Source organism: Mus caroli, chromosome 2 (assembly GCF_900094665.2).
Source record: "Mus caroli chromosome 2, CAROLI_EIJ_v1.1, whole genome shotgun sequence".
NCBI classification, from domain to species: Eukaryota; Metazoa; Chordata; class Mammalia; order Rodentia; family Muridae; genus Mus; species Mus caroli.
Genome location: NC_034571.1, coordinates 960788 through 975417, shown reverse-complemented (window position 1 = coordinate 975417; position 14630 = coordinate 960788). Strand labels below are relative to the sequence as shown.

The 14630-nt window shown below is 43.0% G+C and overlaps 1 protein-coding gene across 6 annotated transcripts in view; it reads right to left on the bottom strand.

Annotated features, from left to right (window-relative positions):
• Frmd4a (FERM domain containing 4A) overlaps positions 1-14630 on the bottom strand; it is a 584600-nt gene that overhangs the window by 472868 nt on the left and 97102 nt on the right. For 3 of the 6 annotated variants that reach the window (XM_029471448.1, XM_029471438.1, XM_029471444.1), the window contains one exon: positions 7707-7836. The exons of the other annotated variants lie outside the window; for them this stretch is intronic. The gene's annotated coding sequence lies outside the window, so the exon portion shown is untranslated. The remainder of the gene's footprint in view (positions 1-7706; positions 7837-14630) is intronic. 6 annotated transcript variants of the gene reach the window in all.

The window sequence follows — 14630 nt, the reverse complement described above, 5'->3', positions numbered from 1 at the left end:
CCTGGAACTCACTTTGTAGACCAGGCTGGCCTTGAACTCAGAAATCCACCTGCCTCTGCCTCCCAAGTGCTGGGATTAAAGGCATGCGCCACCACGCTCGGCTTGTTTTTAATTCGTGTATGACTAAAAGATACTGATTTTGACATAAAGTGTGTAATTTTTTCTATCTTCTAAGAAACATACCAGCAACTGTTACCAGCAGGATGATGGTACAGGTTTGCCAGACTAGAGCACATGACTTGGTTTCACTTCTGAAGGAGAAGAGAATCATAGAAAGGAGCTACACAAACAAACAAAAAGGACACCAGGAAAGGGAAGCACAGTCGGGGTTTATGTAGAAGAGGCTGGTTATGAAATGCTGAGCACCAAACAACGTGCAGCTTCTTATACTTCTCTACTAATCCTTCAATCAAATCTCTGACTCGCTGGGGTTGCAATCAAGTTACTATTTCTTAGTTTAACCCCCACCCCAGATGGTTCTTTTTGTTGGTGGAAGGGGCTTTATGGAAACCTAGTCTCTAGCTTCTCTTCGAGGCTCTGCCTTGAGGCATGGCAGTACTGAGGGGAGACAGAGTCAAGGAGCTTGTTCTTCCTGCTGATCTCTGATTCTTCCCATTCCCGTCTACTTCAAGACAGCCTGGCTACAGGTCCCAACAGGAGGACATTTAGTGCTGATTAACTGCCCAGGCTGTCTTCCTGTAATTCACACAGAACACTTCTGTAATATCACCTTGATGAGATGGGTGAGGGCAGAGAGATACAGAAAGGATAGACTGAAGATAACACTACATTCTAGCGCATGCCTGGGCATTTGGAAGTGTGTAGAGATGGTGTGACTTCATCAACAACATATCAGTTGATGTCACCTCTCTCTCATACGGAACAAGGGTAGCTCAGCTGATTATTCTCTTACTTTCCTGTCCCTGCCACTGAGTCTTTGAGTCATCTTGTTTGACCTCTGGTTACTTGACTGTTTAATCATGATAGACCTCCCTCTCTCCCCCAACACTTCTGAGCTAGTGGAGTCCAGTTACAGGAATGTGACACCCAGCTGCCCCATTGGATTGGGATTTCCCTTGACTTAAAGCTGTCTCTCTTCTCAGATGATTAATCGTTTGTTCAAAATGATTGAGGCTCTGCTCGGGATTTTCCTGCAGTGGCTCTCAACTGGTGGATCATGACTCCTTTGGTAAATTTCTATCTCTCAATATATTTACACTATAATTCATAATAATATTAGCAAAATGACAGTTATGAAGTAGCAATGAAACAATGCTACAGTTGGGGGTCGCCACACATGAAGAAAGGTGATAAAAGGTCACAGCATTAGGAAGGTTCAGCTCCCACAGATGTGTCAGTAAAAAGGGGGCTCAGCAGCATTTGAAGGCTCTCAGAGGTAGCCCAGATACTTCTTCTGTCTTTAATGGACCCTAGGAAAGTGAGCTAACTTTCTTGTTAACGTAACTAACAGTTGCGTTTAAAACGTAGTGAAAGCAAAAGGTGAGAATCAATGACACTTTTCTACTCACTCATAAATAAATATTAATTAAGAGGGCTTTGAGTGAGTAGAAGGAAGTTCACCACGCGCTAAGCCACTGTGGGTCAATGCTAATCACCATAGCTGGGTTTAATTTCTTTATATGTGTGTGATACTGGGCTTTGAACCCGTGGTCTCACATATGCTAGGCAGGTACTGTACCCCTTGGTTACACCCTCAGCCCTCTTGCTACTTATTTTGGGACCGGGTCTCATTGATTTTCTTAGGCTGGGCTCTGCCCCAGCCTGCTTAGCACTGGGATTGCAGGCCTGTGCCATCAAGGCCAGCTAAATCCTCCTTTATCACTGCAAAATAAAGAGATCAGGAACCACTGGGTCAAAGAACTCCACTTGGGATGATCAGATCCTTCTGCATAGCACTGTCTTTCCACCACACAGCGGCAACTTGTTTAATTCTATATGTGGGCTGTCATTACTGGATCAGCGCTGTGATGGAGCACCACAGCATCACATCTGTGCAGCTGGAAGACATGGGAAGCTGAAGCTGAAGGAGAGGCTTTTCATACCCAGGATAGCCCAGCTGCAGGAAATATCAAGCCTATTGAGTCTGAAAACACTGAGACTCAAATAACTGCTTCACCCAGGAAGGAGAAGCCCCAGCTCCCACTGGAGTGCACGGAGCTGCACAAAGGCAAATGCATTTAAACAAATTCCATGCCTTGGGCCCCGCCTTAAGTTAACTGCCTCCACTCTAACCATCCTTACCAAAGCTCTGTCTGCTCATTCTTTTTGGATTAAATGCAACACTTGACTTCCTTTAGTCATTAGAGATTAAAACTTTATATAAAATATAATTTTATATAATATATAAAAATAATATTAGCCATTGAAATGAGAAAGATTTCTGTCAGCTTGTCATCTCTGTGCTATGAAATGCTGCCATCAATTTCAAAATAAAAGTCAGCTACAATAAATTGAAAATTCTGTTGCTCAGTTGTACTGGCCATAGGTCAGCTGAGGACTTTGCATGGCTGTGGCTATTGTACTGGCTACTGCTGGCATAAGGCTATTTCTCTCTTCCCAGAAAGACCATAAAAGGGGGTCTGAGCAGATAGGGCATTCTGTAAATGCTTGATTTATAAGCACAAGGATCTGACTTTGATCCCAGCACCCATGTCAAAACCTGGATGTGGTGGTATAGTGTATGTCTGTAATCTCAACTCTGGGAGGCAAAGCCAGGAGGATTCCTGGAACTCACTGCCCAGATAGACTTGAGAAATCAGTAAGTTTAGTGAGAGACCCTCTCTCTCTCTAAAAGGTAGAAAGCAATTGAGTTAGATACCCTACATCAATCTATGGCCTCCATTTATTCATATATATATATATATATATATATATATATACACACACACACACACACACACTCATATCCCCAGAGCTGTATTCACATGCTCACACACATACCTACACACAGCTCATACACAGACAGGCCACATGGTTACAGATCTTGACATGTGTTTATATTCCCAAAATCTTTCTGGTGCTCCAGTACCATGCCTGACCTGCTTCCCAGGTGACCAGAAACCATTAATAGGGAATAAGAAACCATAGATTTCCCCAAAGGCCAAGTGGCTCTAGCTATTCAGAGACTGGGTTCAGCCTTGCAAAGGTTCATTGAATAATGCAAAAGGAACTTTTCCTAATTTTCAATGGGTTATCCAGGACCCCCTTCTCACTTTCCTTTCTTCACTGAGAAGAGTGAGGGGAGGTGCATCCGTAATCTGATGTGGCCCTTCTGAACTTTGTGACCTTCCTGTTTGTGCTACACCTGTAGCTCTATCACATACACTCTCATACCAGCAAAAGCTCAGCTCTCCTGGTACAAGGACCAGCTGACGCCTTGCCCACAGGTGTAGGTTTGAATTCCAGCCTCTCAAATGCAATAAAGACAATGCCAGGGAGAAATAGGACGAAGGTACATAGAGACTCTTTGGGGCTACCAGGCATCCTGATTTGTTACCCCTGGAGTGGAGGGTTCCTTCTTGCCTGGTCTAAACTTGTACCAGCAGTGTGATTATCACACAAGGACAATGGTTAACCTCAGATCCTATCACTCTGTGAGATTTCCATTCTTTTTGCAATTTACTATATATTCTGGGACTCAGACAGACAGGCTGGCTTCTTGCTAGCTTTCCCAGGGGCTGCTTCTTCTGTCCATTTGATGTACAACATGACCTGCTACTGGTGACATAAGCCCAGAAGTTGATTGGTTGTTAGGTTCCTTTCAAAGCTCGACATCCGGATAAACTAATGGATGTTCACATCACCACAAGGGCATCCATGGCTCTCATAACCTTCTCAAACATGAGTCCACATGGTTTCTCTCCATCCCAGCAACAAACTGATAGTCAGCCAGCACTTAGCTTACAGTTAAACAGAAATCTCACAACCACAGGTATCTTCATGCTAGAAGTTCATGGTTTGAATTTGAGTAAATGACCACCTAATCCCTGCCCTGCTGGTCAGTGCTGAGCTCCTTCCATTCCTCTGCCTCTTCCTGGCACATGCAATACGCCCTGGTAATCACCTACCTGAAGATCCAGACTTTAACAAGGAAGCAAACATGTTGGTTTTTCCTTGTTTGTCTTTGTTGCTATTTTAGTGCTGGGATTCAAAGTCAAAGTCTCTTGCAAACACTCTACCTACAAAGAAAACCTCAACCCCAATGCACGTGTTTAATTAGCAACAACACTGGAGGGTAAAATCAACAGAGCCATCCTCACTTTGTAGTATTTGATACTAATACAAACTGGAGTTAAATTGTCTGGGAAGCCACTGTTTCCTGACCAAACCAGCGACTTTTAAAAAATACTCATTTTATTTTATGATGTTAGGATGAATATCTATATTTCCATGAAGTCTTATGTACAAGTGGTTCCAGTATTTGTGACTTTATTACTTATAATTATAAGAATCTAGACAGAAGACCTAAAATGTTCAGAGGAATAAGATCGTTGATAAACAGTTTAGTCGTTGTCTGGTGAGGGATGGAGCAGCCAGGACCATACTTCTGAAGAACACGTAATAGCAGAAAACATACCTGATATATAAAATGTGACTTTGACCCAGAACCCAATCTCTCCATCTGTAAATTTACTACACTCTCCTTCCCTCACTTTAGGTTTTCTGTAGCGATTAAATGAAATAGACTTCATAAATTGCTTAACACAATGCGGAACACAGGTAAGAGACTCATAAATGCCAGCTCTCATGACAGTGTAGGTGACAAAACACATAGAAATATTAGAAGCATACAAGTGTACACACAGAGAGAATACAGATGAGTCAGTAGCATAGCAGGAATCCAAACTGGGAGGTTACTACTGATTCCTATTTCCTTCTTTTCTAAGAGCTTTACCATTATTTATATGCATGTACGAATATGTGCATGTATGTATGTATGTATGTATGTATGTATGTATATATGTATGATGTATGTGCCTATGTAGTTTTATGTGCACTGTGTGTGTGCAGGTGTCCACAGAGGCCAGGAGAAGGTATGGGATCCCCTGGATCCGCCTAGAGTTGCTCGTCATTATGAGCCGTCCTACTTGTGTGCTGAGAACTGACCTTCAGTCCTCTGTCAGAGCTCCAGCTCCAACTTTCTTCGGTTCCACTAGTTTGATTTTCATTGCCATCAATGGGAGCACCCCAAGCTACAGATCCAAAATCCAAAACTCTCCAAAATGTGCAACATTTTGAGTGCTATGTGATGTGCCACAAATGGGCCATTTCCCAAGTGATCTCATGAGAAGTTGGAGCGCAGGCATGCTACAAATTGCCTAAAATTAACTGCACCATCTGGATATAAAGGGTCAATGAATAGAAGTGATGTGAGTGTCCTGGCTTGAGAGTATGTGTGTATGTGAATGTTCAGAAATCAGAAACAGTTTTGGTTTGGGGTTAGGGGTACTTACACTACATGGTGAGCATACACTTTTGTAACTGGGGGCATAAAGGAAACCAAGAGCTCAGATCTGAATATGTGAGCCGTCTATGGGTGGGCTATACTCTACAAGTTCTTACTTCATCAGTCAGCTGGGTCAACAACCTCCCCCAACAACACCATCAAGTGGGAACCAAGTGTGCACATGAGACAAGTGTAGAGAGAAGTCTAGCAACCCAGGACCCAAGCTGGCACCAGCCACCTCTTCTAGTTTCCCAACAAAGCACTTAGCAACCATGACCCCATTTGCACGGAGCTACACATAGCCTTCAACAAACAACGTGCAACCAGGCCACTTTACTTTATGGTTCCTTAGCAACCCTTAGTAACTCCTTCTCTGCAGTCAAGCACATCCTGAAATATCCTGGAACTAGGAACAGGGTCCTATCCTGCCTAGACTTTTAAGCATTAAGTTTGCATTAAGGTAAACTATTTTCTCTAAGAGAACTTTTGGGACAAATCTCTTGTTTTATGCTTAGACATGATTGGGTAAGCATATAACTAAAACCAAAAGGAACAAGGCCTTGTATAACCTACACCTGTCAATCAAAACAAAAATAGTCATATCCTGCCAATAGCGAAATTCCTCCAGTGGACCCACAAGGGACGCCACAAACAGAACCTGTCTCATACAGGCGGTCTCATTTAGCCTGCTGCTCTCTTGCAGACCTATCAAAGTTGTGTTTTTGTTTTGCCTTTGAATCAAATGACTTACTAATTTGCTTCTCCAGTTCTTCTAACAAGATGGCAAAAATCTGAAAGCACAAGGTCTGGACAAAAAAGAAGGATCACAGACACCCAAGTCCACAGAGGCCATTTCACATTGAGACCATAATCTTTCATGGACAGAGAGACGGAAGGTCAGACCCTTCTACAGTGTTGTGTCTGGAATCAAAGTCAAGTGTGCATATTTGTAAAGATCCAATTAGCATTTCTTTCTGACAAGATCTTAAAGGTAAAGGTTGGATTTCATTACATTGGGATCCCTTTGCATCTGTACCTCTCTCCCTAGCATGGCAAGTGGCTACCTCTACTTGCAGCTAAGTAGGATGGTGGGGGATTCCAAATTCTTTTCTTTTCGAATCAGTCAACCCTCCCCACCCCTCCCCCTATGCCTGGTGTGATACCTGCCACAATGTGAATCAGCCTCAGGCACCGAACTTCACCTCCCACCTTGTTTCTGAGACACAGTTTTATCCTCCTACATAATCCAGGCTTGCTGATGATGAACTTCTTTCGGGATAGTCTACTGTCTCCACCTTCCACCTTTCCACAGGGATGCTAAGATGATAGGCACTTGCGCTACAGTTCCAGCTTTACCTGGGTTCTGGAGGTCCAAACCCAAGTATTCACCGTTACACGACATGATCCCCTCCCCATCCCAGCCCCTGAACCATCTCTCCCCATCCCGGCCCCTGAACCATCTCCCCAGCCTGGACTTTTTAAAGTTCCAAAGATCAGAAAGTGTTTAGGACTAGGATATAAGAGCTAAGTGAAAAAAAAAATCACAAGAACAATTCCAATTAAGTGACTTGAAAACTGTCACCCATTATAACACATTATAAACCAATTTCCTAATGGAAGCTGGAGAGGGGCTGCCAGACAGAGATTTACATCTGAAGGGCTTAAAAGCCTGGAGTCCCGTCACTAGTGCTCCAGCATGGGGAAAAGGCGGTTGCTTCTAGTCTCTTTATTGCAAAACAGTGACATAATGAGGTGGCATCAAGCTCTAAAATGATGCCTGGGGTGTGACTAGCTGTACCCTTTGATGTTCAAGAACAGTTGTGCCTTTGTCTGGGCTGAAGGAAATGTGCCCCAGGACAGTTCCAAATTGGCCCTCCTCTCCCAGGGGAGGAAGGAATGGGGGCTCCCGAGCACCTCCCCCGCCTCCCTACAGAATTCTTCATAGCAAGGCGCTACTCAGCTATGTCCACAGCATCATCAAAGCTTTCCCATTAGGAGTGCCAGGAGAAAGCCCAGGAAGAGTAGCAATTATTAGAGATGGGATGTCATTATCCTTTGGCTTCTTTGGACTTTTTATTTCTAGCAAGAGATAGGCTGGCTCCAGCCATCTTTGTCTAAATGACATCTGTTCCTACTCAGCTGTATCAAATGTTTCCCCTGAGCTCCTGACACCCAGTGATCTTATTTCCACTCAGTGAAAAAACCAGATCTATACTTCTGATAGGGAAAATCATCCTACCCCTGAAATGGTGCTTCCGAGCTCAGCTCCGCTGCACTCCAGAATAGATGCCAGGGGAGACGCACGAGTACAGCTGCTGCCTCACTCGTCCTGAGGCCACATCTCAGTAACCCTTTGCAAACTAGAAATCCTGCAAGTAGAACAAGCATTTAATGCAGTTGACCAACCCAGCACCGGAGCTCAGCGATCGCGCACCCACTAATGCCAGCTGCATGCCCACCCCTTGATTGCATGGGACCTGCCACTTGATGTCACCAGCCAGCAGCAGGAGGAAATGATATACCCACATCATTACTGCTAAGCAAGAAAAGACCAAAATTCAGAGTTCCGAGTACAATTCTCACTGAATGTACACTTTCCTCACCATCGGAAAGCTGTAGAAGCACACGTGGATCCTTGTGTCTCAGGGACCTTTTGCATACAATCCTTAAAGTATACAAGAGAGGACCAAGAGAGTGACCACCAGTGACTTCATGACCATTCTTGTTAGGGCAAAGATGGTATGCTGTTTTAAAAGAGATTTCAAAGTTTCAAAGCTGTGCCACCTGGGGCCTGTTGGGTGGATCACTGAGTGTCTCCTTATCACCAGGCAGAGCTGCTAGAGGGCTATGCTCATGAGTGTGGTTTTCACTGCCATCCAGGTGTGTGTTTACTATTTCTCTTTTTCTTCACTTGTGTTGACATGAGGGCAGAGCTAAGGTGTTTTAGTCAATGTTCTACTGTTATAAAGAGACACCATAACCAAGGTAACTGTTATAAGAAAAAGCATTTAATTGGGCCTTGCTTATAGTTTTAAAGGTTTAGTCCATTATCATCATGGTGGAAAGCATGTGCAGGCAGACATTGGAGCAGTAGCTGAGAGCTACAACCTGATCCAGAGAGAGAGAGAGAGAGAGAGACAGACAGACAGACAGACAGACAGACTAGGCTTTGCTTGGGCTTTGGAAAACCCAAAGCACCCCCAATCACCCAATGACACTCTTCCTTCAATTAAGGCCGTACTACTTCATTAAGGCCACAGCTCCTAATCCTTCTCAAGTAGTGCCATTCCCTGATAACTAAGTATTTGAATATATGAGTCTTTGGGGGTCATATTTCTTCATAAAAAGTCTTGCTCAAAGCTCGCAGGTTCTCAGAAGGTTCACTCAAGGCAAGCCAAGAAACATAGGGTAGAGTCAAGAATTCCTGGTTATAATAGTGAATGTTTATGTCATAGGTACAAATAAGCAGGTGCTTTGAAAATAGTTGAATGATATCATTTAGTGTGTGTGTTTATGTGTGTGTACAGGAGCTCACACACATGTATATGTGTCTATGTGGAGGCCAGAGGGTGCTAGTCCATAGGAATACTCAAAATTTTATTTTTAAATTGAGAAAAGAATTTCTCATTTGCCTGGAGCTCATCTTTGTGGGTAGTTAGGCTGGACTTGCTGGCTGATCCACATCTTGGGGATCTGCCTACTTCTGCCAGCACCAGGATCACCAGTGTATGCCACCATTTAAATTTGGTAATGTGGGTTTAGGTGATCAAGTTCAGATCCTCATGCTAGCACAACAAGACTTTACTGAGCAAGCCATCTCCAAGGCCCTGATCTCATTTTGTTTTGCATAATTACCTTGAAGAGCAAGCAGATGCTACAATTAATTTTGAACCCAGAGAGGGCAAATATCTTAGGTAAGGTCACACTCATAGCAGACTGTGGACCTAGTTTCCAAATCCTAGTCAAAATGTAAACAATACCAGTGTCTGGAAGATAGACATCCTAATACAAGGACATAACTCCATGGGGATACTCTGTCTTAAGGTGCTCTGTACAGACAAAACCATTCTTTAGAATGGAGAAAGTGAAAGTGCTCTATCTACCATTTTGTCTATATAAATCCTCCTTTCAGCTAATGTGGCCCCCTCCCTAGGCAGTGGTTACAATCTATGGGAGTGGCACCTCCTAAATATGAACAGTGCCCCCAATCTGCATGTTCAACATGGAGGTCCTGAATGTGGTCCTTCAAAGTCCTTCTCACATCACACATCTGGGTAGTAACAGTCCACACAGCACCAACTTGCCCAGGGCTCCCTATTAACAAGCCAGATGAGTTCAGACAAACATTTTCCTAACATTTCTGGCTTTTGTTTTGTCTTTGGAAAATAAAAGAGCGAGACAAGATTGTTCCTAAGGGGCTTGGGATTCTAAAACTCATTTGAACTCAAAGCATGCATGGGGAGTCAGAGTATGTGGTAGAGCCAATCTTGGTCTGTTTATAACAGTCTCTTCCATAAACACTAACTGTACCCCAGGTGAATTATACTCAACTCTTCAGAGGAAATTCCCAGTGACCCGAAGGCTTCTCCCTAGACTCCACCTTTGGAAGGTCCCACCACTTCTTAACATCACCATATGGGTGACCAAACTTACAGGCCATGAACCCTTGAGGCTCACTCTATCTTGTATGTGGCATGTTTTCTGTGTGCCTCAAAATATACAGTGATGATATCACCTGCACAAACCAAAACCTATAGCATTCTGACAAGAGGAAGGAAACCAACTGTGATCTTTTAAAATGTGCTTTGCGCAATATCTAATCATAAACACAGGCCTACAAAGCAATAGCGTCTCTGCTAAGATACTCTTGAACTTAATAATATATATAAAAATGACACTAGTAAAACTAACAGGTACATAAATAAGTCACATTTTTTTCCATTTTCCAACTTATTTCCAGAAACCTTAAAGCAAGCATGATGGACTGAACCATTTAGTTTAGATTTCAGACAAAATGTGAAATTTTAAAACAAGATTTCTCAGTGGGTAGGAGTGCTTGCTTGACAAGCATGGGGACCTGAGTTCAAATCCCCAATACCCATATGAAAAGCTGTGCATGGTTGAACATGCCCCAAAACCCGGCACTGCTGATAATGGAGACGGGGATGGGGGTGGGGGATATCTGGGATTTACTGGTCGCCAGGCTAGCTCTGTGTTCAGTGACAGATGCTGCCTCAAAGGCAAAAGCCAAGAATGATAGAACTGGACACTGACACCCTCTTCTTTGGCTTCCTCACAGGTATGTGTGCATATGAACGCACATGTGAACTCATACACACACATGTACTCATGACACACACACACACACACACCCCAACGTTACTCTGTTGAAACGTCATAACAACAGCCAGTTAAACAGAAAGGTAGATTTCATCAACTCCAGAAGCCACTGTCTTGACATTAATGGAAAAGTCAGAAAATAAATGTTTTCCTGGGAGTTCAAAAGTTATTTTAGATTCCATGTGTACACTTTAATGAAAAACAAGCCAGGCCTTCAATCATTAAAACCATCAATATGTACTGTTCAGGGCTGAAAGGACCAAGAATTTCTATGCTGTCTGCTACTTAAATTGCAGGGCATTGTTAAGTTAATTTATCATCAGAATATAATCATTAGGACCACAGACTACCGAGTCTTTGTGAAAGCATTAAAAAATGACTTTCTCTGTCTCTCTCTTTTGAACTGTAATTTTTTAGCTTCATAACCTAAAAGTAAGAAAGTGAATTTTTAGTTTGGGATCTTCTTTCTCTGAGAGAGAAAAAGTATAAAGCTAATGAAAGATTAAAAGCACATGCAATACAACTGCGCATAATCACAGGATTCCCCACAGAATACGATAGCAGGGTGCAGAGTTTTCTCCCACTCGTGTGGGAAGCTTTTCTTAGGGCTTCTATTTGCAGATCTTGAATAAAGCTTAAAAGAATATTGCAAATATGGGAGTGGAGGTGGGAATTAACTGTGCAGTCAGGTGACTCAGCAAGTTTTACCCAAAAACAATGGAAGCCTGCTGCAAAATGCATCATTTCACCCTCCAGCCCAGTGTGAGGGTCTGAATAGGAATGGCCCCATAGACTCATGTATTTGGATCCTTGGCCTTAGGGAGTGGCTCTATTAGGAAATGTAGCCTTGTTGGAGGAAGTGTGTGATGGTGGAGGTGGGCTTTGAGGTCTAATATGCGCAAGCTCTACCCACTACCTTCTGATCCAGATGTTAAGAACTATCAGGTACTCTCCAGCAGGATGTCTGCCTGCACACCTTCATGGTCCATCCCCTCTGTGATGGTAACGGACTGAACCTCTGACACTGTAAGCCAGCCCCAGTTAGTGTTTTCCTTTAGAAGACTTGCACTGATCATGGTGTCTCTTCAGGGCAATAAGACCCTAAGACTGATGGACACAGTGCTTTGATTTGTTTTCCTCTTGAACATTCTATGATCTCACATTTCAACCCCATTAGAAAGTTCACAGGAGATAAGAATGGTGCCTACCCAGGTGTTCACCAAGATTTGGGCACAGGAGACACATGTGCATACCCAGGTCCACAGTTGGGAAGCATGAAAGTGAAGCTGACATGTCATCAAACATGCTGTCCTTTGGATGGGAAGTGACTTACCTCTTCTGGACCGAGTCAGGACTCTGGGGAGAACTAGAGCCAGGACTTGTCCTAAATGGGTATGGGATGACTTCTTCCTGGGTACATAGATTGTGGGAGAAGAGCCAAACATGGGGCTTTAGTGAAAATAGAAGCCTAGTTTCACTGCCTCAAAGACTGTGGGGACGGAAGACTGGGGATCAGGTGAGATACCTCATGGCAGATCCTGGGTGGGGCTGTACTCTTCCTACAGCCTTTCAGAGCAAACCCTCCACGGTGTGATCTGGGGAAGACTCAACACTGTTCTTTTCCTCTTGGGTGTTATTAGTATACTCTAAGTATTAATATTTTGCTAATACATATTAATGGGATGCTGCGTGCATATTATATGTATTGATCATGTCCAACCATCGTTCTTGTTCTGCATCCTTTCCAGTTCTTAGTAATCAGTGTTCTATTTGCAGGCCAGCTTGTTGTGACTTCATGTGCAAGAGAGGCCATGCAGCTGTGTTTCTGGATTATTTTACTTACACAAAACCCTTAGTTCCATCCAGTGTTAGAATATGCTTTCTTCCTCCTCATGGATGAATAACAGCCCCTGCCCTCTCTATGTTCTCTCTCTCTCCATGATGTGTGTGTATGTGTGTGAGTATATGTTATGTGTGTGTGTGATAAGTGTGTTTTAAGTGTATGTGTGAATGTGTCATATGTATGTGGTGTGTGTGTGCACATGTGTGTGTGTGTGTATGTGATGCATTCTTTATCCATTCATCTGTGAATCTATACTCAGAAACAAATCCAGAAATGGAATGGCTGAATCATATGACACTTCTGTGTTCAGTATTCTGAGGAAATGGTATTTTGTTTTCCATCATAACTAAACTAATTTCACTGTTTTCTTTAGAACTGGATTGGTATACGTATATCTGCATCATCTTTTCTTTTCTTTCTTTTTCCTTTTTAAAAAGATTTCTTTATTTATTATATGTAAGTTCACTGTAGCTATCTTCAGACACCCCAGAAGAGGGCACCAGATGGTTGTGAGCCACCATGTGTTTGCTGGGATTTGAACTCAGGACCTTCAGAAGAGTAGTCAGTGCTCTTAACCGCTGAGCCGTCTCTCCAGCCCATCATCTTTTAATAGTAGAGAGAATCCAAGCACATCTGTACTTGTTATTTGAAATTCAAAAGGAATTCTCATGCCAATGATTTTACGTCCGAACCCATCAGTATTACTACAGGGACTGTGGTTCTGTGTTGAATGTTGAGAAAGTGTTCCTTGCTTCCATAGATAACAGCCTTAAGACTGTTGTCTCTCTTGAAGGATGGTAACTGACTCTGGACCGTTTAGATATTCCTGTCTTCTGTTGAGGAGCACTTGCCCACCAGCACCTGCATGCCATAGGCATCCAATGTCTCAATTCTAGTTCATCAGTGAAGTATGAAATTATTTTAGAATGACATATCTCTCGATATTCAAATAAGACTCAACTGGCAAGGAAAATTTACATGATGTTAATTATTTTTGGTGCATACAAATTAGCTGTGAAATCATTAGAAACTCCTGTGTGTTTGTGTTCTTTGTTGGCAGGGAAGAATAATTATCAACTAACCTCAGTCAGCCTCTCTTAGCAGAAGGTTTCATTATTCCATGTGAGTGCAGCTTTGAATTTGGAAGCAGAGGTGCTGGCAAGCATAGCTAAGCATGAGCTCACCGCTGAGCGAACTTGTCAAAGGTAAGGATAGCTATTCGGGAGGGCTTATAGTTAAGGTCTTCCTTAGAAGGCAGGAAGGAAAAGAGAGCAAGGGCAGGAGCAAGGGACAGTGGGAGACAGACAGAAACACCAGGAATAACAGACTGTATAAATTAACATCATAAAGGATTCAAGTTAGAAGCTACCTCTAAACCATTCAAAGTGTGATGTCATTGCAAACGACCCTTCTCCTTGTACTAGGGCCACACCCTTCCTCCCAAGTTCAGTCATGAATTTAAATAGATGAACTCAGGACAGCACCGGGAGTAAAAGCTTTGCAAAGAGTAATATTGCTTACATTTTCTTGTGGTACAATATCTTGGTGACTCAGTGGGCTTTGAAATTAATAAGATGTTAGAGCCACTGGTAAGGGAACTCCCAGTCCCATGAGATGACGCCTGCTATGGTCTCCACTTCTGGATGAAGCAGATACAACCTCTTAGCAGATTGGCATACTGACCCTTCCGAGTATTGTTTTTTTGTTTTGTTTTGTTTTGTTTTGTTTTGTTTTGTTTTGTTTTGTTTTGTTTTTAATCGCTATCTCTATAAGAACACTGTAGTAGCCAAGAATCCCCCTATTTCTTCCCCAACACTAGTCAAAGCTAACATCTAGGAAGGGTTGTCCTATGGAAGGCAGTGGATTCCAGTGCCATTAGACCTTAGATACAATCTTTATAGTTCATGGCTTACAAGAATCTCATATATGCTCCTCCAAGAGGCAACTGTGACTGGAGGGAACAGGCCGATCCTTCCACCT